We start from the raw sequence: 22,694 nt of genomic DNA on the forward strand, positions 1-22,694 counted from the left end.
GTATTTTAATCTAGGATATTCTTTCTTTCTAGTGGAGGTTTAAGACTTAGAAGAATGTACAGGCTTTGTTATGACACACACAGGAATAAACTTCAACATTAAATTCACTAAATTAAATCTGTTATTGCCAAGGACCGCAATGAAGAGAGAGATTTATTCAGTATGCTTTCCACTAGGACCAAGAACTAAGGTCATGGTTTATGCTTGTTTCTTATGTAATGAGCACCAAATGAAAGATGCAAATGGATTCCATTCTTAAGACAGAGTTCAAATGAGCTATTTAATATACTAAAATCTAGTGCGTACTGTATTGCAAAGTCCACAATGTTCCACAATGTCAATTGCTGCCTATGCCATTAAAGAAATTAAATGGATTGAGTTTCAAAAATAACCTGTAAGCTATTCAGAAATAATTTCTGCAGCCCCTCAAGATGAACTGTCTATTATAGCTGCATGGCAGGCAATGTTAGTATTAAACTCTCCCTTGGCTGCATGCTGGATGAGAACATGCACCTTGATCCTTCCAGCATAAGTCTGAGGATCTCGTGAACATAAGCCACCAAGTGAAGCTCTGCACTTCCTCCAGCTTCACACAAAGACCACATAATACCACAATTTTGCATTCTCCAAGTACCCACAAATCAGGTCAGCTGCAAAACTGTTCTAAGTTTATGCAAAAGATGTATGAATATTGCAGACAAGTTAAGACTACTCACAGCTTCTAGTCTGCATGGAAATAAACTATTATCTGCCCAGCTACAGATGATGGCTAAAATTTCCCACCTGCACATTTCCTGCATATTTTCTTCTTGTTTTGGTATTTCTTAGCCTATTATGTGGTAATCAATTACCACCACCAGGGAGATAAAACAGCTTAGGCAGCTCTCTCCTGGCAAGTATGGGAGAATTGCAGGGATAATTAATTAATGTTATAGTATGTTAATGTAAGATATTGCTTTACAGTTGGAACTTTTTCATAGCATTGTATAATTATACAAAAACTTCATCTCTGGTTCAGGAAGTCTCACAACCGCAAATCACAGGAGGCTGGAAGAACATCACTGCTTGCTTGCCCTACCCATACGCTCTTCCTTAGGTATCCACATTTAACCCCTTCGGGGAGAGGATTCAAGGCAAGAAAAACCCTTAGTCTGGCTTGGTACACTTGATATTGTTCTTTGGTGTAAGCAAGCACAACTTCAGACAGACATTTATACACTATTTTATTTCTTTTCCCAAGTCCTGTTAGATTGCTCTTCCATTAGGTGTACAACATGAAAGTGGAATCAAGGCTAGAGGAAGTGCCTATGAACAAGATATGCATGTACACAACCAGGATCTTGCTTCTAGTAACTGGTGAATTCAGCCCCAGAAAAAAAGTGACAGTATGGATATGGTGACAAAAATTATCTTATGACCCAGTTATGAGGTTAAAACCAAAAGAATCTGAAATAGTGTTGGTGGGAAGGAAAACTGGACACTGTCTGTGGCTTGTGATTTATTTTTTTAATTCTTTATTGACTCCTCATAAAAGTTTCAGACACTTTAAAATAACAATCAACCACGAAATAAATGTGTTATTCACTGAAGTTCTTTCAACTTCAGGATAAATTGGTGTCTGGCAGGAGTCAGATCTTTAAAGAAATACCCAGTGTCTCCAGTAGGTCACCTTTTCTTCTCCATCAGCTACCACTGTTAGTCTACCTATTGGCTTGGAGTCTGTACTTTTTTTACAGGTACCAGTTCCTTCAATCTCTGCCATTTCTCATCAACAAGTACTTGCTTAGCATCTAGTGAAGAATAAAAAATTAAAACAAAACAAAACTGAAGGATCAGAAATATATTTTTTCTGATTTTAAGAGAAAGGATGGTGTCTTCCTAATTATTATTTTTTGCTTCAATAAAAATTTTTGCAAATTAATCACCTCTCTATATAAAATAAAGGCTAAATAAGGAACAGAGGTTTGGAAATAAAAAGCTACAGACCTGTGTCTGACAACCATTTAGCACTGGTGCTTATCACAACACCAGCCTTAAAGTACATTTTTCCCACAGTCCTGCCACTCATAAAATCTCTCTTCCATGTTGATTGCAAGTGCCTAATAAAAGAAGAGTTTGTGATGGTATCTTTTCCTATGACAAACAAGTTTTCTGCTCTGCGCATTTTAGAAAACATGTAGGAGCTGATTACCTTTGAAAATTCTACTCCTCCATCAATTTTAGCTAAAAGAAAACAATGAGTTCAAAAGTTCAGAGGTTTGTTCAGATGGACAGGCACACACAAGTCCACAAGCACACAGGCAGTAGTTTTGGCTCATTTCTTTAGGAAACCTGAAACAAGAAGAAATCCATGCTCAAGAAGATAGGCCAAGACTCCTCTTCCAAATTGGCTATTGGAGAAGAGTTGCCACGAGGTTTACGTAACCCAGCCACGTAATGGCATTTGACCTACTGCATGGCTGAGCACCAGCTCTACCACCAGCAGCAGCAACACCCAGGAAATTAGCAGGTAGGAGGAGACAGGGAACAAAAGGAAAGGAAAAAAAAAAAAAAAGAAAAAAAAAGCTTTGCTAGCTGATCTTGTTGATTGATGTGATTAATTGCCACCCACGCAGGTAGGTGTTGCTACTGTTTATTTAGCACTCTGCCAGTAACAAGTGGTTGAGATTCCTTCTGGTTGCTCCACGGACTTTGTCTACCTGGAAGTCAAAACCAGTTGTATCTTATGCATCACCACCAACTAAACAAAACATCAGGAACATAAGATAAACAATCCTAAAGAGCTGGATAGCAGGGACACTACATGCACTTCTGACCTGCCAGGGTGCTGTGTGCAGGGGGAGACGGCCACCTGGCTTTATAAAACTTGTTCTCTGCTAAAATACCTCCTTCCTCAGAAAGATGCTAGTGTAACACTGAGAAAAAAGACTCATAGCTATATATACTCCTGGCACCTTGCATGCTTGAAGATCTAACTCCACCTCCCTCATGTGTTGTTATGGTTGGGAAAGGCAAAGTGAGGGGAGAAGGCAAAAGGGGAAAAAAATGACATAACAAGACTGTTCCACTGAGGAAGGAAACTTAAATTCAAGAACTTACAGATCACACAAAAGATGCTTGGAGCAGAAGCTGCTTTAATATTGGGTTTTGGTTCTGTACTTACATAGCCTGCCTGGACTGAATTTGGTAGGAACTGCTGCACTTACAAGGGATGGTTAAAATATACATTATATATTCAGACTTAGAATACATACATACATGCATTTTAATCCGCAAATACATCTTCCCAAAAATCCTTTCCAGTTTTAGTCACTGCTGAGTATATTTTGAATACATCTATGCAAGTGTGCAAAGGTTGAATGACTTCACTTTTACCCACTGGCACACGAAAAGACAAGTTACCACTCCCCTGTCAATCAAAGCAGTTAGCATTTCAGGTGTTATTAATCTTTCTAGAGATCCAATTTATTTGCACTGGTTTTCACCTATTAAATAAAACAACAGAGACAAGTCAAACATTTTCTAGGATTTCATTTTCAGTCTAGCTTGCAACATTTTTTCATCACATCAGGACTTCCCACTAAGCCTAGGATCATGCATCTCCTTCGGTAACATGCATGTCTCCAAGCCTGTTCTCAAGAAGCAACATGTACACCATCACTCTGCTAGTGAAAACAGAAAAAATCGGGACTCTACGAAAACATACTCTTGGTCGATGGTCTATGCCTTAGAACAGAGAAGACATGGGAGAAAAATAGGTAAGTTGATAACAAGCCAGTTAAAAAAGAAAAGCCATGGAGGGAGCTTTAAGCAGTTTGTGTCATGCTGCTTTGGTGCTTTATCTCAGCCAGGGAACATACTGAGTGTGGCTTTCCCAGCTGAAAATAGGTGTCCATTGTTTTCACTTTTGGTCAGAAGCCAATTAGTTGTCAAACAGGCTCATCACAAAATTGTTAGTGTGCATGGCAAAGCAAAAATACTTCACTTATATGCTCCCTTTGTCAGAAACAAATTAAAGTGCAAGTATTTCCAGCTAGAATGGGGTGGGAGGGTATATCCTTGTTCACAGGGCAATCAAGATGCAAACCTTCCTGTTAAGCTGATGAGAAAAATGGGTGAGGATTTATAGATGATTAGTCTGTAACACACAGAATAGGTGTTACACAGAATGTTTTAAATTCTACAGGACAACTCCTACATAATTATATCACCTCTTGATTGGATGAGTAGCACCTGGGATTGAAAATATACAGTTAGCTGCTGAGATTTTTCTTTTTGTTCTGAATGATATTTGCAAAGCATGGTAAGAAATCTGAATCATCACAGGTGCACAAAGCCAAAGTTGCACTGTACCAGAAAAAATAAACCTGTGCTAGCACTAACCAGTAACAACAAATCTGAGACGTATCACATGCCTGTTTCCGCCTATTAGCATTGCAGCATTCCTTTACTGTGTAATTAGCACTGCTTACCTGTCTTAGCCAACATCTCTCTGCGTAATATGCGGCATTAAAACTAATCATCCAGACATAGCAAATGCCACATTTCCAGTTCTGAGATATACAAAGCCCAACCTCTGCATGCTTCAGACTATGTTTCTGGACCTTGCTTCATACCAGCCAAAACAACCATCAGCAAAACAGTTTTTAGTATGAATACTCACAGCACCTCTAAGCCTAATGAGCAGCTGTTTGGGCAGCGGTTTCCAGGCTGCCCTTACAGTCCAGATGAGCAAGCTCTGGTGTGGCCACATCCAGGTTGCCAAGACCCATCCTGCCTGGGGCCTCCAAGACTGGCCATTGCATGTGCGCAGTATTGTGAAGAACGATGAAAAGCTGGTGCATGGCTGGATCTTTCTCAATATTACCTAAATTCTTACCTCACTTGCATTGTCTGGCTGCAACAAAGCTAGCCATTAGTATCAAAGACAAAAGCTACTTATGGCTCAGGAACTCTTGGCTACCTGTGTGAATAGATCTCCAAAAGGTTAGCAGAGTCCAGTGAACATTGTAGTCTACCAGATAAAGAAAGGAGTTAGGAAGAATATGGTCATGTAAGTTGCCCATGACAAATAGATAAATTCATGGCTTCATGAAGCCTAGACCTGATCATTGCACTCCAATGTCATATATATTACACTGCAGATAAACTCGTATTACACGTGACATCAACTTTTGTTCCTAGCCAGACTTTGATTTTCCAAGACCGCTATGACCACACAGTGCTACACCTGAACCACTAAACCCTTGGCAGGTCCATACTCTCCCTGTTCACTGAGCTGGTGTGCCTGACAATCAGGCAGTGTGGCCTAGGTGAGACAAATCTGCTTTAGATTCCATATTCAGCCACCAGGAGTTCCTGAACCAGTCCCATCCACCAAGTCAACAAAACCTCCCTGTGAATGCCGATGGGATGAAGGACAAGCACATCAAGGGCACTCACCCTGCCGTACCTACTGTGCATGAAATTAGGATGAGGGACACTCTGCCTCTTGGCCTGTCTTGGCTGGAGGGACCCAAACCAAATGATGTTTTCCTCATATACATCTCTTTTATGTTTACCACAAGCATATGTGACACATACGTTTACATTCTCTTCACAGTGGTACGTACCATGTCTAATGCCCCGTTCCCACCACGTGCACAGCTGAATGCGTGTAACACACAAGGCATGCCAAGCAAGTTTATTTTCAACTACTTGAGAGGATGTTCTCCCTGAGGCACAGTTTCTGTCCAGCTTGTTTAGATGCCACAAATCCAAACCCTTGGAAAAAAAAAAAAAGAAAAAAGAAAAAAGAAAAAAATTAAGAGAGAGAGAGAAAAGATATAGCTGAAGAACATAAACAAAGCACTGTGAAAGACTGCCCCTGGGAGGGAGCAGATGCATTACAATCTTAAAAATTAAAAATCCTGCACACACTTTGCCAGTTCCTTTCATGATGAAAGCAAATTTCATTAAAGTGACAGCAGTAGATTTCCTGCAACTGCACCAATGTCTTCCTGTGAAGCAAAGCCAATAAATATGTATATATTTAAAGGCTAACAAAATCGACATGCCGATAGAGCATTAAGAAAGGCATCGGGAGCCTCTGTCTCCCTTTCCACAAACATTCTTGTGTCAAGGCTTCCTTCCTGCAGCAGGCTCACCTTCACTAATATCCTCCTGCCTTTGCTTTTCTCCCAACAGCAGGTCAGAGGAAGGGACAGTCTCTTCTAGTGTGGTGGGTTACTTGCTCTCATGTACCAAAATAGTAACTTGTTCAACTGACACAAAAGAAAGAAAACATCCTCGCATCCTGTCCTGCTGCCAGCTTTCAAAAGGTAATTAAACATCCCCCTTTTTCAAAGAGCAGAGTTCTCCAGGACCATGGTGTTTGAGCTCTGATGTTGTCAAACAACAGGGGGTTGCTTAAGCTTTGAATGACCTTTCCAAAGACCTACAAGCAATTTAATGGAAGCCCTCTTCAGTGGAGACAGAAGCGACCGATTATCTGCTTCCTGTTGTATAGATTGCTTGGGGTAATGGAGAACTTTGATTCTCGTGGTCCTGAGGACAAAAATGAATTGCTTCAGGCACATTAAGGAGATCAGTATCCATCCATACTTCCAGTACAAAGAGGTTTTGCTACACAAAATTTATCCGGATTGTGTAAATTTTAGTTCCTCTTTCCCCACCCCATTCTGTTCTCTTTGCCAGTTGTTTCTAATGTGCAAAAAATTGTACTAACTGCAAAGATCCAATCCCACCCCCAGATTAGGAAGTCATGCTCTCTAGGAGTCCCAAGACTGACTGTCCATGGCAGCCAGGTTCTGATGGAGCTCAGCACACCACGTTCCAGCTGCACCTGGAACCACCGTGGTTCCCTATCTGTACATGGGATGGTGCAGAGATGAAGGTAAAATGGGAGTTTAGTAGGCCAATGCTATGCTGGGTAAGAACTCCTTATATCAGGACAATTCCCATGTTCCTTTCCAATCCACAGAAAACATTCAAAAATAAATAAAAAATAAATAGCAGCACTAAGGAGCAGAATTCATCTCAAAATTCATTCTATGATTGGTGCTTGTTTTCCTTCAAACAGAGAAAATAGGAGTCCAAAAACAAATATTGGGTCAAATTCTTTGGGCTGCAATGCAGTAAACAACCCACTCACTCCATGGGAGATTTGCTCGATTAAGAACCATTAAGTCTAGCTCTGTTTCATGATTTTATTGTTTGCTGAAAAGTCCCTGGACGACAGCCTCCCAGAGAGCCAAGCCTCTGCAGCCAACGTGAGATCAACAAGTTATACTTTTGCTATTCCTGGACTCACTCAGTCAGGAGGACCCTTTAACCCACAAAGTGGAAATGAGGCTCTTGTTGTGCCATCCAGCATTCAGCCACTTTCTTTGTCTCAAATAGAAGGGGAGAAGTAAAGCAGGCTGATTTTCAGCTGGAGAGAGCCCTGTAGCAGGCAGGCTAAGGGGCCAGCTGGCTCCAAGCACGGCTCTGGCTTCTGCATTTTGTCTTTGCCTCAGTGAGATCATTCTCTGCACTGCCTTCTCCTCCCTCAAGTTTTCCTCTGCTTAGCCTATGTAAAATAAGACAATTACTGGCAGGAAGCTTGACTCAACTTTCTTCCCCTCTCCCCCAGATATCTGAGGGACAATGATGTTCTGGGGAAACCAGGAGATTAAAAAAATAAATAAATCCCTGTGTTAAGCTCCTTCTGCAGCACGGTCATTACACAAGACTCCTCTTTGCTCCCGCTGTGAGGTGAGTGAGAAGACATGGGGATACCAAAGCTTCTGGGGGAGGAAACAGTCATGCTAAGCAAGGCAACTTATCCAAGCCTTTTCAAGACCTCAGTGGCATGGCAAGGATTACCTTGTGTTTTTCAGACCAGGTAATAAAGGGAGTTACTTAAGGCAGCAGACTGCTTGCTGTTGCCTATGCCAGAGCCCAGAAAAGCCATGCTTCTGCTGTGGGCAAGGGAGAGTGGGGGACTGAAAGGTACAAACTGCTATTGTCCAGGGGTGACAGGTGAAAGAACAGCTTTCCTGAGACAGCTGTTACTTTCCCCCAGCTTTCTCATCATGCAAAAGAAGGAGAGGCAGCCAGCCCAGGTTTTCTTCAGGGCACTTCCCCAGCTTGGTGGCAGGAGCAGACAGGCATTAGCTCTTTTACCTTGGGCCAGCAAATTTAATTTTGTCAGCACCACCAAAAAGATGTCTGAACTAGCCGTGCTCAAACACAGGTCAGGGTCATCCTTTGGAATCTTCAGGAATATCATAGCAACCATAATGGCCACAACAAATTAAAGCAATGCGTCAAACACTTGCTGGCATTTCTGGAAAGTACCTTCAGATAATGCTTCCAGCAAAATGCATCCTTACAGAAAACACACAAATTCTGCAGTTGTACAGGGGGAGGGGATGTTGGGTCAGGGCTTTTTTTTTTGTTTTGTTTCCTTCTTTGTTTTGACATCAGTTGCTGTAAATTTGGAAAGGAAAATAATGTGATAATCTAAAAATTTCTAAAGTAAATACATATTTTTGATTATCAGGTCAAAGCACATAGTAAAGCAGAGGGATGGTTCATAAGTTACCTGAGAGCATCCAAGTGTGGCACCAGCTCTGCAAGTGATTTATGACTGCATCAATGATATATTGATGTGGCCCCAAATGGAGCTGCCATCAGAACTCATGTCACTCTGAGGTAACACCACCAAGCACACCCAGGTAGCTTCTTATCAGTCTCAGGATAAACAGAGAACACAGGGTCAATTCCATTCCCTGGAAAACCCTCTTTGCTTTTCATCATGACTGCAGGGGACAGGTTTTTTTCCTACTTTGCTGGAAGAAGGGAAGGTTGCCTGGCTTTTCATTATGCCTCCTGGACTCATTATCTCCCATGACTATGGGCAGCACTACCCTAGTTGCCACAAAGCCTGGAAATATCGCAGCTAAAGACATCCCAATGTACGTGGTCTCCTCTGGATCAGAGTATGAACCTCTGCATCATGCACGTATTTGCCTGGCTTCTTTCTTCCCTCTGTGCTAGCATCCTAGATCCCATTGGACAAAAAGCATGCAGAAGGCCACAAAGATGAGGTTTTGAGAACAGTTAAGGCAGCAAAAAAAATCCTGGTATATTTTTTATCTGATTACCATGGGGAAACAAGACGGAAGCCGCCACAAATCTCTTCTACCACCCTTAAGTAGGGTGGCAGCACACATTTTCTCATGTGAAATGAAAAAAGAACTTAAATAAATTTTTCTAGCCTCAAAATGAAGCTATCTAGATCGAGTACTTAATGGATTTCAAGTTTCTTACATTTCTTAGACACTTGAAACATTTGGTTTGTCCTTCCATAGAGATTGAGGCAATGTAAAACATACAGAAAACCTTGAGGTACACAAATACACATGAAATCAACTGAGCTGAGCTCATTTGTACAACACTGATTTGGCACAGGGTAAAAGTATAACTCAACATAAAGAACTACTTCCTCCTTGTGTGTGAAGCTCATAGAAGTTATCCATACATCATTTGGGTTAATCAATAGCCCTAATGCTGTTCAGACAGTAGCTCCAAGCAGTTGATTTCTTTTCCATCCAGTATTCATCAATTTCACCCATTGGCTTAGTTTATAATTCTCCTTTATATCTCTGAAATCTCTGCCTACCAGCTCATCTTGATTTGTTATTGCGGGACTTCATTTTTAATTTATCATTGTGCAAAGTAATCCATTAAACAAAGCCAGAAGCTGGCAGGCAGACTGTTTTCTTTGAGGGTCTGGGGAAGGAAAAAAGGGAATTAGCTATGGAAGGAATTAGCTATGGGAAATGTCAGATTCTTAACCATTCCCAGTTCTTGTACTGCTTTTGATTGAAACTATCTGTTAGTGTTCATGAGAAAGGCTCTATCACTGTTGTCATGATTGTGTATCAGCCTACAGTACAAGATGGATTAGCTTAATATACTCCTGAAAACTAGACCTACTTTTCTCTACCCTGACCTATTTTTAATAGCTATAACAGGAGTTCAAAGAAAAGCTGCTCTGCCTGGAGCTGCACCTTCCCAACACGATTGCATCACCAACAGCCACAAGAACCCAACAGTCCAAGTAGCGAACTCTCATATGAACTGTGAAATATATTCTCACGCTCGGATTCATAAGCAACAATGTTAGTGGGCCAGACTCTGTAGATGAGTTGAAGTGATAAACAACCCCTTCCTTTCCCTATTGAGAACAAGAGAGTCAGATTTCCCACCACAGCTACTTGAAGGCAAAGAGCCCGCTTGCTTACAGGTGTGAAAGTGATTGGACAAGAGAAATAAATAACCCTAATTAAATGAATCTGACTGCTAAGCTGGCTTGCTCATTCAAACACCTCTCAGCTATACAGCTAAAATCTCTCTTTCCTTTTTCATTTGCCATTGTGGGTGCCCTGCTTTTGGAGGTCAACATCTGGAGCTGGTCAGGTGCATTAACCTTACCCTACAATGAGAGCACTCTGTCTTGGTCAGGTGTGAAAGGAGAGAATGTGGCAAGCACATACGAGGAAAAGACAAGTACAATCATCACAACTGAGCAAAGGTATGTCTGAACTTCAAAGGCAAATAATTTAGGGGATGGCACAGACCAATACTTCAGCCCATGTAAGTCACCCAAGCACCAACAAAACTAGTTGTCTGCAACAGATCACCCCTCATGAAGAATGGCTGCACAATCTGGCACATATCCAGACAGCCAGATGCAGGTCTGAAATAACTAGCTAATGTTATTATTGAAATTAATTGCTTCTGAGTTGCTACACCTTGTATATTTTAATATAAGCAGGTGGAGAACTTCTTCACTTTTAGAACATGGAGTTCTCTCCCCTCCAGCTCAAGGACAGATTCAAAGCAACTTTCAAGTGTCGTGGGTTAAACCCACAGGCAAAACTGCCTGTAGGGACAGTCATGTGAGAGCCCAATAAAGTCCACACGACAAGACAATTCAGGCAGGTATCCAGACAGTGAGTGGGACACCTCTAACTGCAAAGTATGCAGCAAAAAGTGTTGGTTGTGAAAAGCATGTTCTGTAACAAGATTCCAAACAGTGATATGGTGTTTGGGTCAAGTAAGAGAGTCCATTTTTACCTGTCAAATGAGTTCCCTTTGTAAAACCTCTCCTGAGGCATTTGCTTCCTTCCAAAGGCTCAGCAGTTTTTTAATATATTCTCTTCCTTGAAGATGTATTTTTGTTCTTAAGTTTTGCTGAAGAACTGGGCTATGTCAAAGTGATGAGAGTCAACAGCACCACTCCCACCTTTTCCAAGATTGCTTCTGGTGTTATTTTGATGCCTCAGGAGTCTTATTTCAGCCTTATAATAACCCACTTACATGTGAACAACTCGTAGTTGTCACTGAGTGATGTTTCATATCTCCAGGCTTCCCATACCAAGAAAGCTTGAGGCTTATTCTCTGTTTATGTTTCTCTGATGTGGGGCAGTGGTGCTTTCCTGCACACTGCTTAAAACTTTCCTTCCTGATAAACTGAATTTGGCAGGCCTTTGCAGTTGTCTACACATTGTACCACGGTGAAGTTTTATATGCAAATGACTTTGTGATTTGAGGTGAGAGTTGGCTGTATCACAGTCTATTATATCTGCAAGTCCTGCCACCCCAGGAACCTCCCTGTGCAATAGATGCTGCAGTGATTCTGCAGTATCTAGAAGCACAGCTTGCAAGCACAAACACCCCTGCAGCTCCCCTCAGCACAAGGGAAGGGAAGGGGCATTCAGCAGTGGTGGAGAGATTCCATTGCCTCTCACTGGCCCCCAGCCATGCTCTGGAGGAAAGGGGCCATCATTTGGATAACCAGAATGAGCTTAGGATCTTTGGTTGGAGCTCTGTTACCAGCCTCGTTTTCAGTAAGGGGCTGGAAGAGATGATCTTGCTGCTGATCATTATTTGAACTGATATGAAACTAGAATGTCTGTCTTCACAAACATTCACTCCACTGTATGATAGATGCTATTTATCTAATGCTAAACCTCTGGTTTCAAGATGTCTGGACAATAATTGGGAACTTAGTGGATGGTAGAAGACACTAGAAGGAAAGATTTTTTACTCATATAGGCTTGGATCTAGACAAGCAACAAAGAAGCTTCACAGATTTCAAGCAGGAATGTGGATAACAGAATTTAATTCTTTCCCTCTCAACCTGGATTTGATTTTCCTTTTATTCTGTTTAGTTTTCATCTGCCCACAACTTAACAGATTTCATTCACAGATGCACAGCCGTTATGGTTATAAAATCTTCCAAACTATTTTGACCTCCGGTATCTCATAAATCATTATATTTCATACCATTATTGAACCAAAAGTTTGCATTTAACTAACCCATGTTTTTTAGAAGGGCTTCTGATCTAGATTTGAAGGAACCAAGAATTGATCAGTGTGCCTTGAGTTTGTTCCAGGATGTAGTCCACCACTTTATGCTGAAATGTTCTCTCTATCATGTCTTGAAAGTACCCAGATACAGCTTTCAGACACTCTTGGTTGTTAGGCTATTGATTCTTCCAGAGAAAGGCAGCCTCGCAAGCAATTCGTTGTTCTTTTGAAGGCATTTATCCACTGTATTTTATTACCTTCTACTCAGTAAGAGCTGACTGGATGTTCTCTTCTCCTTCACACAGAAAATGGGGAATAACTTGAAATCATTTTATAAAGGATGTGGCGTGCTACTTAGAGACTGATTTGGAACAGAACCATTGAATCATTTAGGCTGGAAAAGACCCTTAAGATCATCAAGTCCAACCATCACCTAACACTACCAACTCCACCACTAAACCACGTCCCTAAGCATTAAATCCACACATCTCTTAAATACCTCCTGGATGGGGACTCCACCACTTCCCTGGGCAGCCTGTTTCAATGCCTCTCTGTGAAGAAGTTCTTCCTAGTATCCAATCTATACCTCCCCTGGCACAACTTGAGGACTTTTCCTCATGTCCTATTACTTGTCACCTGAGAAAAGAAGTAGACACCCACCTCACTACAATCTCTTTTCAGGTAGTTGTAGACAGTGACGAGGTCTTCACTGAGCCTCCTCTTCTCCAGACTAATCAACTCCAGTTTCCGTAACTGCTCCTCATATGTCTTGTCTTCTAGGACAATTTATTCAAGCTATTCTTCCTCTCCACTGCCATGGATTGTTCTGTTGAAGGAAAAACATTCAGGTTTTGAAGTAAACTGCTGTGGAGAAGTCTCACAGCTGGAGAATCTCATCTGTTAGTCAACAATTACCAGCCTTGCCAACACTCACAAATAGCTTGAAAAACCACAGAGCTTTTGGCATATTCTTGCACGACTGATGTGAAAAAGGTGTTCTCCTGCCTTCTCACCAGAGGGAGAAGACAGCTCTTACAGAACCCATTCTGCCATGAAAGCAGTTGGGGACGGTGTTTCTTTGGGCAACATTCACTGCAAGAAGGTTTTCACATCAGACTGGACGAGTGAAAAATACCAACTTTAGTTCAGCTAGAACCACATAGTTGATGAGATAATTTCTCCACATCTCTTTGGGACCACAGGAATTCCTGCTGAGCCCAAATGAAGAAAAGTGTTTGGGTACACAGGTGTGCTAGGTGAAGAGCATGTTGCTCTTTGGAGAGGCAGAAAGAATTTTCCCAGGTTCCTTCAATAACAAAAGAAGTTGGTGTGGGGAGGTGTGTGAAATCCACCTGTTCAATTTAAAATTTCCTTTGGTGTTTCTTTTTCTAGTTCTCTGTTGTCCCCAGGCTCATAAGAAAGAGGGATTAAATTGCCAAGACACTTCCAGCAGTACTAAATCCCTCTGCCTATAAGGAAAATAAGGTCTGCTCCCTTACCACTTCTTAAGAGGAAAGGGGACACATTCACAAACACAGGAATGAAAATATCTTGGCATTTTATCTTGATTTGTTGAATTCAGAAACATAACTACTACAACTACCTACTCCCAGCACAGCTTCTGGTACCACATCCCTGCTCTTCTCTCCTTAATCCCATCACCTCAGTTCTTGTTTTCCATTTTCAGCAACCAAATAAAACACATTTGCAAGGGAGTCGTGTGCTGATGGGGAATGGTACACTTAGCTGCTCACATGATCTCCTCCTTCAACCCCCTATAATAACTCCTAATCATTCCTCATCGTTCCAGTATCCTACTGACATACCTCAGTAACAGCAAAAGAGAGCTAAAATGCTCTCAACCAGAGCAGTCCAGCTTTACTGGGTTTGATGAGATTGTTCAGGTTCATTGCAGCCCTTGATATTAAGAAAAAACACTTACACAGATGTTTACAAGCTCATTTCATGTTTCTGTCAGAATAGCAAGAAGTCACTCAGTGATTCACCATGCTTGCTTTCCTATCTTTCTATCTGACCCTGCTGTCCAAGTAACATTATATAAACTACAGATGTTATACAGACTTCAGCAATCCACCCTGCTCTCCCTTCAAGATGTCTAAACAACCTCCTGATGCACTAAGTGGAGTGCAAATACCACAGTGAGGTTTGTTCACATGCTCGGCTCCCCAGCAAAACGCTTTGGCTCTCACAAGTGATTAGTACAGTAATAAATACTCACTTATGTTTACTGTGGAACTCACAGAAAAATGCCTGGGTCTCTGTTGGGACAAATTCCCTTAGCTCTCACTGGTGCAATTGTGAGAGCTTGCTGGTGTACTGTCTTATGCTGCTGTGAAATAAAACATTTTGCAGTGGCTCAGCATTAAAAGATGTGAGTTCCTGAACAGGTATGCAGAGGAGCTTATTCCAGAACGCAGCACTCCTTTGCTAAAAAAAAAAAAAAAAAACCACCCCTGCTAACAGGCAGATCCCAAGGCACTCACCCACTCACCCCTATTTCATCTACTTTCAGGGACCTCCTCTACCAGTAACTTTGCCTTCCAAAGCTGCCCCTGCAGCTCTCCACCCTGGCAAAACTGAGCAAGCAACCCAAGAGCAAACAATACACTGTGACCTCTTTTACTCCATCCACTTAATGCATAACAGACTTTGCATTCTTCTAAGGCTGTCTGGAGACTCACTGGTTTTGTTTTGTGTCTATCACGGGTTGTCCATGGCTTAGCTGAAGAAACATGGTACAGACACACATGTACACATGCATATAAACATATACCTGTATACATTTTTAGCAGTTATAGGCAGCTATAGATATATATAAGCTAGGCTATGTATCTATGCATGTATACATAGGCAAATCTCACATGGGAAATTTGTCCCACTGCAGGGAAAAAAAAAATCTAACAAAGAAGTGACCCTTTTGACCCCTGGCATACCTGCCTTTTGTAGGAGAGGGCTGTTTATTTAAGGAGATGTTTTGCAGATGATTGTATCTTTGAGAGATGTAACTGCGTGCTCACACTGCTGGTTTTAACCAAGATAAACTGCAGAAGTAAAGAAGGGAATTTTTGAAAAAAGAAAAAAACTTGTTCTGACAAAGCCATTGCTCTCTGTTATGCTTTACCAGCTTCACAGGTATATTTTCAAAGGACACCTGGAAAGAGCTGGTGGGAAAAAAAATGTTTATGCAACTTTTGTGTAAACTTCCTTTAAAAGCCTTGGATGTTGGAGGACACAGGAAAGCACCTGTCCACTGGCACTCCCTCACCTGATTAGAGGCTTTGTCACCCCTTGGTCACCACAGGGCAGATGCTTTTTTACTGCCAGAGATCAGATATTCCTGTTTGACCCAACCTGATGAACTATACAACCATCTAAATGTTAACAAAAGGAGACTTCATCACTCCAAGGAAAAGCTGCCACATGATTTCAGATCCTATCTGATTTGTCCTTCAGTAGATCATCTATCACCTTTCAAAGAACTGTTTTTAAAAGAGAGATCACCATCCTCCCTACCTGCCCAAGTTAGACAAACATGTTGGTAGTGTATTCATCAAAGAGCAACAAATAAGGAAAAGATTGCCCAGGTAACCTCTCGGATGATAGAAACAAGCCATTTTCTGGAGTCTTTTGTTTTCATTAAGTCTTTGCATCAGTCTTAAATCTCACTGGAATGAGCATAGGTTTAGGTTTTCTAACTTTATTAACATTATTGCTTTGAAATGTTTAGCGTACTCACAGGGCTAGATCTCAAACCTCTTTGTAGAAGCTTGCAAATAACACTATTCCCTTCAGCAGACAAGAAATCTAAGGCCTAGAGATCCATTGAGGATGCAAGATGGTTCAAAACCCTGCACAGTGAATGTTTAACAGATTAAAGACAAGGAAGTTTGCATTTTATACTGTTTTAACTTTTTAGAGTGATAAACATCACCGTGAGGAGCCTTTACATGGGAATCTGCTACTTTTCTTAAGAAATGACCTTCAACTGAGTATTTCTTTTCTCAGTAGTTTCATTCAGAGAACAAGCATTTATTTATGATAGGAACACTCAACGTTTTAAAAAATGCTATAAGAGTTTATGGAAAATGTAGAAAAGAAAAAGGAGGAAGAGAACACAAGCAGTCTTGTCTTGCCCTAGGGCTCATTGTTTATCCAACCTGAATTTAACCATCCCTTGTAACAATCAGCCCAGCCCAGCCTATCTCTCTAAAGACAATACTCTTGAGCATTAGTGCCAGCCAACCTGATTGCAATCGCTAACCTGGATTCAGACCCAGTTTATGGAAATGGCAAATTGAATTTTACCAGACGCAGAATGAGCTAACAAACATTATCATGAAGCCCTGCCCTTTGTCAACACTGCACTCCTGTCTCCAATCCTGTGTAATGGATTTGTTATACATGTTCCCACATAACTTCTAACTGTGCTAAAGAAATTATCACTTCATTGCATCACACTAGCATTAGAATGTCAGAAAAAAGAACTGCAGCTTGACTGTTAGAATGGAAAAGGGAGACATTAGACTCTGGGTGTTAAACAGGATTTCTACAGAAATCAAGAGTGGAAGATTCTGGACAGTGGTGAAAATTATAGGTAATTCTGGCCCACTAACAGAAAGGGTCTGAACAAAAATACTTAGGCAAACTTAAAGGTAGTGATTGCAGTAAATAGTTAAGGATGCACTCTCTCTGCAATTAACGTCATAACTTAAAAAAATATTGATTGAATCTTTCATTCAAAACATTTGTGAAAACTTGTTTTCCTTTATATATATATATATATATATATATATATATTATGAGCCAATTTTCCCAGGAAAATCAACTCAAAAGAGAAATTCTGCCATGAATGGGAGAAAGCGGGCCACCTACTATTAATTCAATGCTGCTGAAAGAATAATCTGACTCACAGATAGAATTGCAATGAGTAAAGAAAAAGGAAACATTGGTTACGTGATGATATTCATCACTCCAGCCAAAGTTTGTTGAAGGCTGTCAAAACTTTAAAAAAAAAGGGGGGGGGATTTTGTTCCATTGAAAAGCTTTTTTTTATTTAAAAGCTAAAGTAACTGCAATTAAAATAGATACATGAGTGAAGTATATTATTACAGAAAAAAAAAATCATCTTTTTCCTCCCTTGCTGACAAATGGATTTGGAAAGTTTTAGAAAATGTAATAAATGTGGGAAATTGTCTTTTCTTCCCTAAAATTCTTTTGCCACATTTAAAGAAAAATGAGGAGAAGACTTTTTAAACATGTCTTTGAAAGGAGGACAAAAAGTATTAAATTCCAAAATCCTTCCTTCAAAAGAAAAAAGGCTTTTTTTCCATATTGAATTTTTCCCATCCAAAATAAAATTTGACACTGTTATTTAGATATTTTCATTCTTCTTAAAAAAGAAAAATGTTCCCTCAAGCCTAACCACGCTTCTGACAATTTGCTCAGGGACTGTAGTTTGCACACAGTAACTCCTTCCTCACCCCTAGGAGAGCAGGGCAATCATTACGTCCTTGACATCTTGTGGTGGCGTACATGAGGAGGAGGAGAAGGAGGAGGAGGAGAGAAGATTGCAGCAGTTTGGAAAACCTGCATAGATCTCTTCTCCCATCAACTCCTGCTTGTCGAGCTCCCATCTGCACAGCTAATTTTGCTGTTTCTGAGAAGAAACAAAGGCTGGCCTGGTTCTGCAACTGGATCCCCATCAGACTGCAAGCTCACCTGCAGAGATGATGAGTCTCACAGGCTTTAGGGCCATTCGTGCTTGCTGCTTCTGGCTTCCATTGAGCTAGATTTTTGTACTATCTTTCTCTGAAACTGGCAGTGTTCACTGAGGAGTGAGGTGCTGCTCACTGGAGGAAGAGAGCTGGAAACCAGCCTGGAGTTAGCTGGCAATTGGTACATCTGGGGAAGATCAGAGCTCCTTGTTTATGCGCAGAGACCTGCTATGCAATTTCCCCTTCCTTTTATTTTCCCTAATTTGACTAGAAATCTGATCTAATCCTGCCCACATTAACCTGAATTCACAGCAGCACCTATCTGCCGTGCTTGCTAAGCCAGGAATAATCAACTAAGAAATGCAGGAATAAGTGGATCTGCTTCAGCTAGGAATAGCACAAAGATTTCAGAAAAAGGGAGATGGGTGGGAGATCCACCTACAGCCTGCTGGGGAACTGGAAGGAAATAAAATGGCGCCTCTTAAACTGGCGAGCCTCCAAAAGGCAATATCTGAGCTTTACTCTTTCAGTAATTCCCATTAAAAAAATAAAATTATCAGAAATGTTTATTCAACAGTGAATAAAACGCTCAAATCAGATAGGCTTTATCTGATAGTAAGGTAATGACTGACTACCAAATCACATGGCAGCAAAACATTTTTCATAGATGTGGTAATGTGCCCTTACCTGAAAACTTCTGATTAAACAACAGGGGAGTGGGGGGAGGGGGGGGGTTGACCATAGATAAGAACAGAGAAGTCACGTAACAGTGCAATAATAACAACACAGAGCAAGTCTCTCTGGAGGGAAAAAGCATTTGGGCATTCACCTACAAATAGATTTCTGCCTCTGTTCTGCCCTGCAGTACTATTGCCTTTGAATTAATTCAGTTCACCCGGGCAGTTGTTTGTGATCAGGGGTGGGATCTGATGATCTTTAAGGTCCCTTTCAACCCAAACCATTCTGTGATTTCACCATTTTATTTCTGTGGCTCCTATTTCAGGCAATGACAGATTCTGAAAGACTTATATTGTTTATACAAAATTCACAAATAACAAATCTCTTTGTCAAATTATACAACGCTTGTTATATAAGATATCTAGAAGTTTCAGTTGGACTCCCAGGAAAAGAAGAAAAAAAAAGAAGAAAAAAACTCTTATTTTCTTAGGGAACATTCTTAAAAAAACTGTTAGACAATTACACAGCAGTAAAGTTTACAAGAAGCAATTTACTTTGTCTAAATCCAATATACGCTAAGTTGTTGGCAATTTTCACTCTTATTGTATTGCAGCTGCTTTAATGGTCTGTGGAAGTAGCAATTTCATTGCTAACCATTAATCTTCAAACATTTTTAGAAACTCATAAGAATGAGCCTAGAAAGTCACAGTATCAGAGAAAACAGGGATGAAATGGACCCTGAGAGGTCATCTAAGTAGGATCAGTGATGCCTAAACCAATCCTGGCAGACGTTTGTCTAACTTTTCTTTAAAAGCCATGCTAATGAAGGGAAGAACACAGTAAATTTCCAACAAAGATTTAAAACTTCAACTCCATTTCAAGAAATATTCTGAAACATACTTTCCTCTCCTGGATAAATTTTCCTGTTAATCTCAGTGTAAACATGTTTACAGGGTGGAAAATAATTAAGCTGTTAGCCATGAAACACCATGAATCCCATGAGACAAGTAAAATGCTTCTTATGTTGGACCAGAGGTAACTCTCTTTCCAATTCAGTGGCTTCTTTCCTAGGTGCTGCCAGACGCAGCAATCAAATCAGGCATTATACGAGTGTCACAGGACAATTTGCCAGACTGAGGTGCAGGCTGTTGGAATACGAGGGTGTTTTCAGAAACTGAAGATGTTTCCAGAAGAAATGAGGTTTTGATATGAGGCTGTAGACCTTCTGGGCAATTTCTATGGCAAAAACTTCACCATGTGCTGTTCAAACGTCAGTGCTTTTGAAAATGTTTCCTTTTGCCACCTAACCAATGCCCTACACAGTCTACAGACAGGAAAAGGATAAGCCACAGAAGACAACTAAGAGATTTCAATAATCCAAAAGTGAACTTAGAGAAACCAAAAAGCTAACACTCCTACAGGTCTGCAGCACTTTCTTCACTGTGATCAGCTTCCTCCTGTTTAGAGTGTTAATATGTCCTACACAGATTACTTTGCCCTCACACACCCACCTACATTAGGTAATCCCTAACACTCATTTTGAAGATAACCTGAATGCATCTGCAACATCAGTTATTCAAAGGCAATAGCTGTATCAAAATAAGGCATTTGCATTCGACACCATATGCTGGTAACAACTGGAGCACCTTTGTCACACATCTCTCCTCATAATGCTTGGGCATATGGTATCCACATGGAGGAGATTGCTCTTTAACAGTGGTTTCAGGTGAGATCCACTACTTCTGGATGAAGAAAACCATCTGCCCTGGTCCCAGCTGCTCCTGCTTCCATGGGAAATGTCAAGGGGCTCTCCAGGCAGCCCACTCTGCCCCAGGTGCTGAGTGCTTTGCAGGCTAGCTGAGTCTGTGTCCCTGAGAAAGTGCAAGGTGCCTATTTCCCACTGCACTGGGACACAGAGCCAGGAACAGCCCTACAGCCTGCAAGGCAGGTGCCCAAAATGGGACTTCCAGCCCATGCAGCTGCAGGTGCTGACAGAGCTTCCCTGAGACCTTCTGCTTCAGGGCACCTCTTAAGAAAGTCTTTGCAATGACTTGCAGAGTCCCTTCTCATACTTACACATGGGTTGACGTGTACAACTTTTTCCTTTTTTTGTTTTTTTTTTGGTCAGATTATTTCCACCCAATTAATAATAACCTTGAATGTTCCATCTTCACCATCAGCCTCACTATCCACCCAGGTTCACCAAGGTGAAGCCATAAAGAGGGATTCTGTCTTACTGTTCAAATTACTAATGTGAAGAGAAGCTGGGTATTATTACAGTTACACATTGCACACATATCTGTTCCACTACAAAATGCAATTCATGTTACATAAATGCATTAGCAGTATTGCATTTATATAACAGCCAAGATGACCCTAACAAGGAAAATATGAATCAGCTTGCCCTATCAAGTAAGTAGCCTTAAAAACAAATTATAGCAACCTACAGTTTCCTTTTAGTCAACCAAAGATTGCTCATCAGAATACAAATAACTGACATTTGAGTCAGAAATTTCACAGAAATTAACATTTTAATATTACCAATTAAAGAGTCTGAAGACATCACTGTAGTTTTAACAAGAAAAAGAACACTTGGGATTTGAGAAAGAAATTCCCAGGAATTAACTTATCCCTTCTTAACAGAGAGGTTTCTTTTTTGGAAGTACACTGTGTTCTCCTTACCAACTGGTTCCATGAACTGCTCCAAATGTTAAATATCTATAGAACAGCTCCAGCTTTGAACTATGCTAATGACCAGACATCAAGCAATTTTCTCTGGGTAGGAAAACAATTTCACTCTTGGATTGAGTTATCTAAAAGAGACACTTCATATGCAAAAAAAAGATTGCTGTATATGCTATCTGGTACAGTTCAGTGCAGAACTAGCAGACTTTGACACAAATCATTTTGGCAAAACGAATGTGGCTTATGGAAGACTTTGCTTTCTCTTCTCGCTCCCAAACATTTGCAGTAGACTCAAGTATGCCTGTTCTTTGATGCAGTGAGGATTAACCTCCTACTTTGTATGCTCATCTGATGAAGTACACAATAAAAAGAAAACACTCTTACAAGTGACCCAGAAAAATCTGAGTACAATTTGGATAAATCAAGGATTACAGCATGCACGGCTCACTCGCCTGTTACGCTTAGTAATGCTAACGCAGACAGCATGATGTCTGTTAAAGATATGTTAAACATGTTCTCGTGAGCACAAAAGAAAATGCAGTGTCCTCAATGGTTAAAACAATTATTAGCTTGTAGTGGACACCAAATGCCTAAGGAAAAGATGTCTAGTGATACTTTCTCCGTGCTAATACCATCAGGTTTCAATATCGCAAAGATTCTGTTTCATGGGCAGTTTCTCAGGGAACAGCATTTCCTTACTCCATGTGGACTGTTGTAGCACTTTTAGCATAAACTCAGAGGGGGAAAAATGCTTTCCACAAGGTTTGGTTCTATTCCAAAGAAAAGGAAAAAGAAAAACACCCACTGGTCTACTTGAAACTTGAAATCGGTCCTTAGCATCTGGAGCCAGAGTGACCTGGACTTTGTCAGGACTGAACATAAGCATGCAAGTTCCAGTGGGCTTACACGCTTGCTCTTCCTCTTGCACCTAGGAATATTTTTTGGCCTGTTCACTTAACCTGTTGCTACACAGCTCGGCAATGGACTCCCGGCACCAGCACTTCAACTGCCTTTAGAAACAGAGGTTTAATTTGGTTTGGCCGGGCCCGAATTTTAGACACTTGCCTGCTGCACCATTTGACAACAGATCTCTCTGCTCAGCAGCCAGCCATAGCTCCTAGCCCCTAACATTCCTGAGAGCTCAGCTGAGCTTCAAGACTGATGGTTATTGCCTGTAAGAAAACTTTTAAACACAGCACATAAGCAGAATATTCAGATGGCTGATCTGCAAGG

General features: G+C 40.9%; 1 long non-coding RNA gene across 3 annotated transcripts in view; it reads right to left on the reverse strand.

The window, feature by feature from the left end:
- LOC310895424 overlaps positions 1-22,694 on the reverse strand; it is a 105,776-nt gene that overhangs the window by 66,846 nt on the left and 16,236 nt on the right. For 2 of the 3 annotated variants that reach the window (XR_014580670.1, XR_014580671.1), the window contains exons 3-4: positions 13,024-13,189; positions 5,613-5,763 (exon numbers count right to left, since the gene is read on the reverse strand). This is a non-coding gene — a long non-coding RNA (uncharacterized lncRNA). Of the gene's footprint in view, positions 1-2,191; positions 2,332-5,612; positions 5,764-13,023; positions 13,190-22,694 lie in introns of all 3 variants that reach the window. The other variant, XR_014580672.1, reaches the window with a different exon arrangement.

Source organism: Anser anser (assembly GCF_964211835.1).
Source record: "Anser anser genome assembly, chromosome: 2".
NCBI lineage: Eukaryota > Metazoa > Chordata > Aves > Anseriformes > Anatidae > Anser > Anser anser.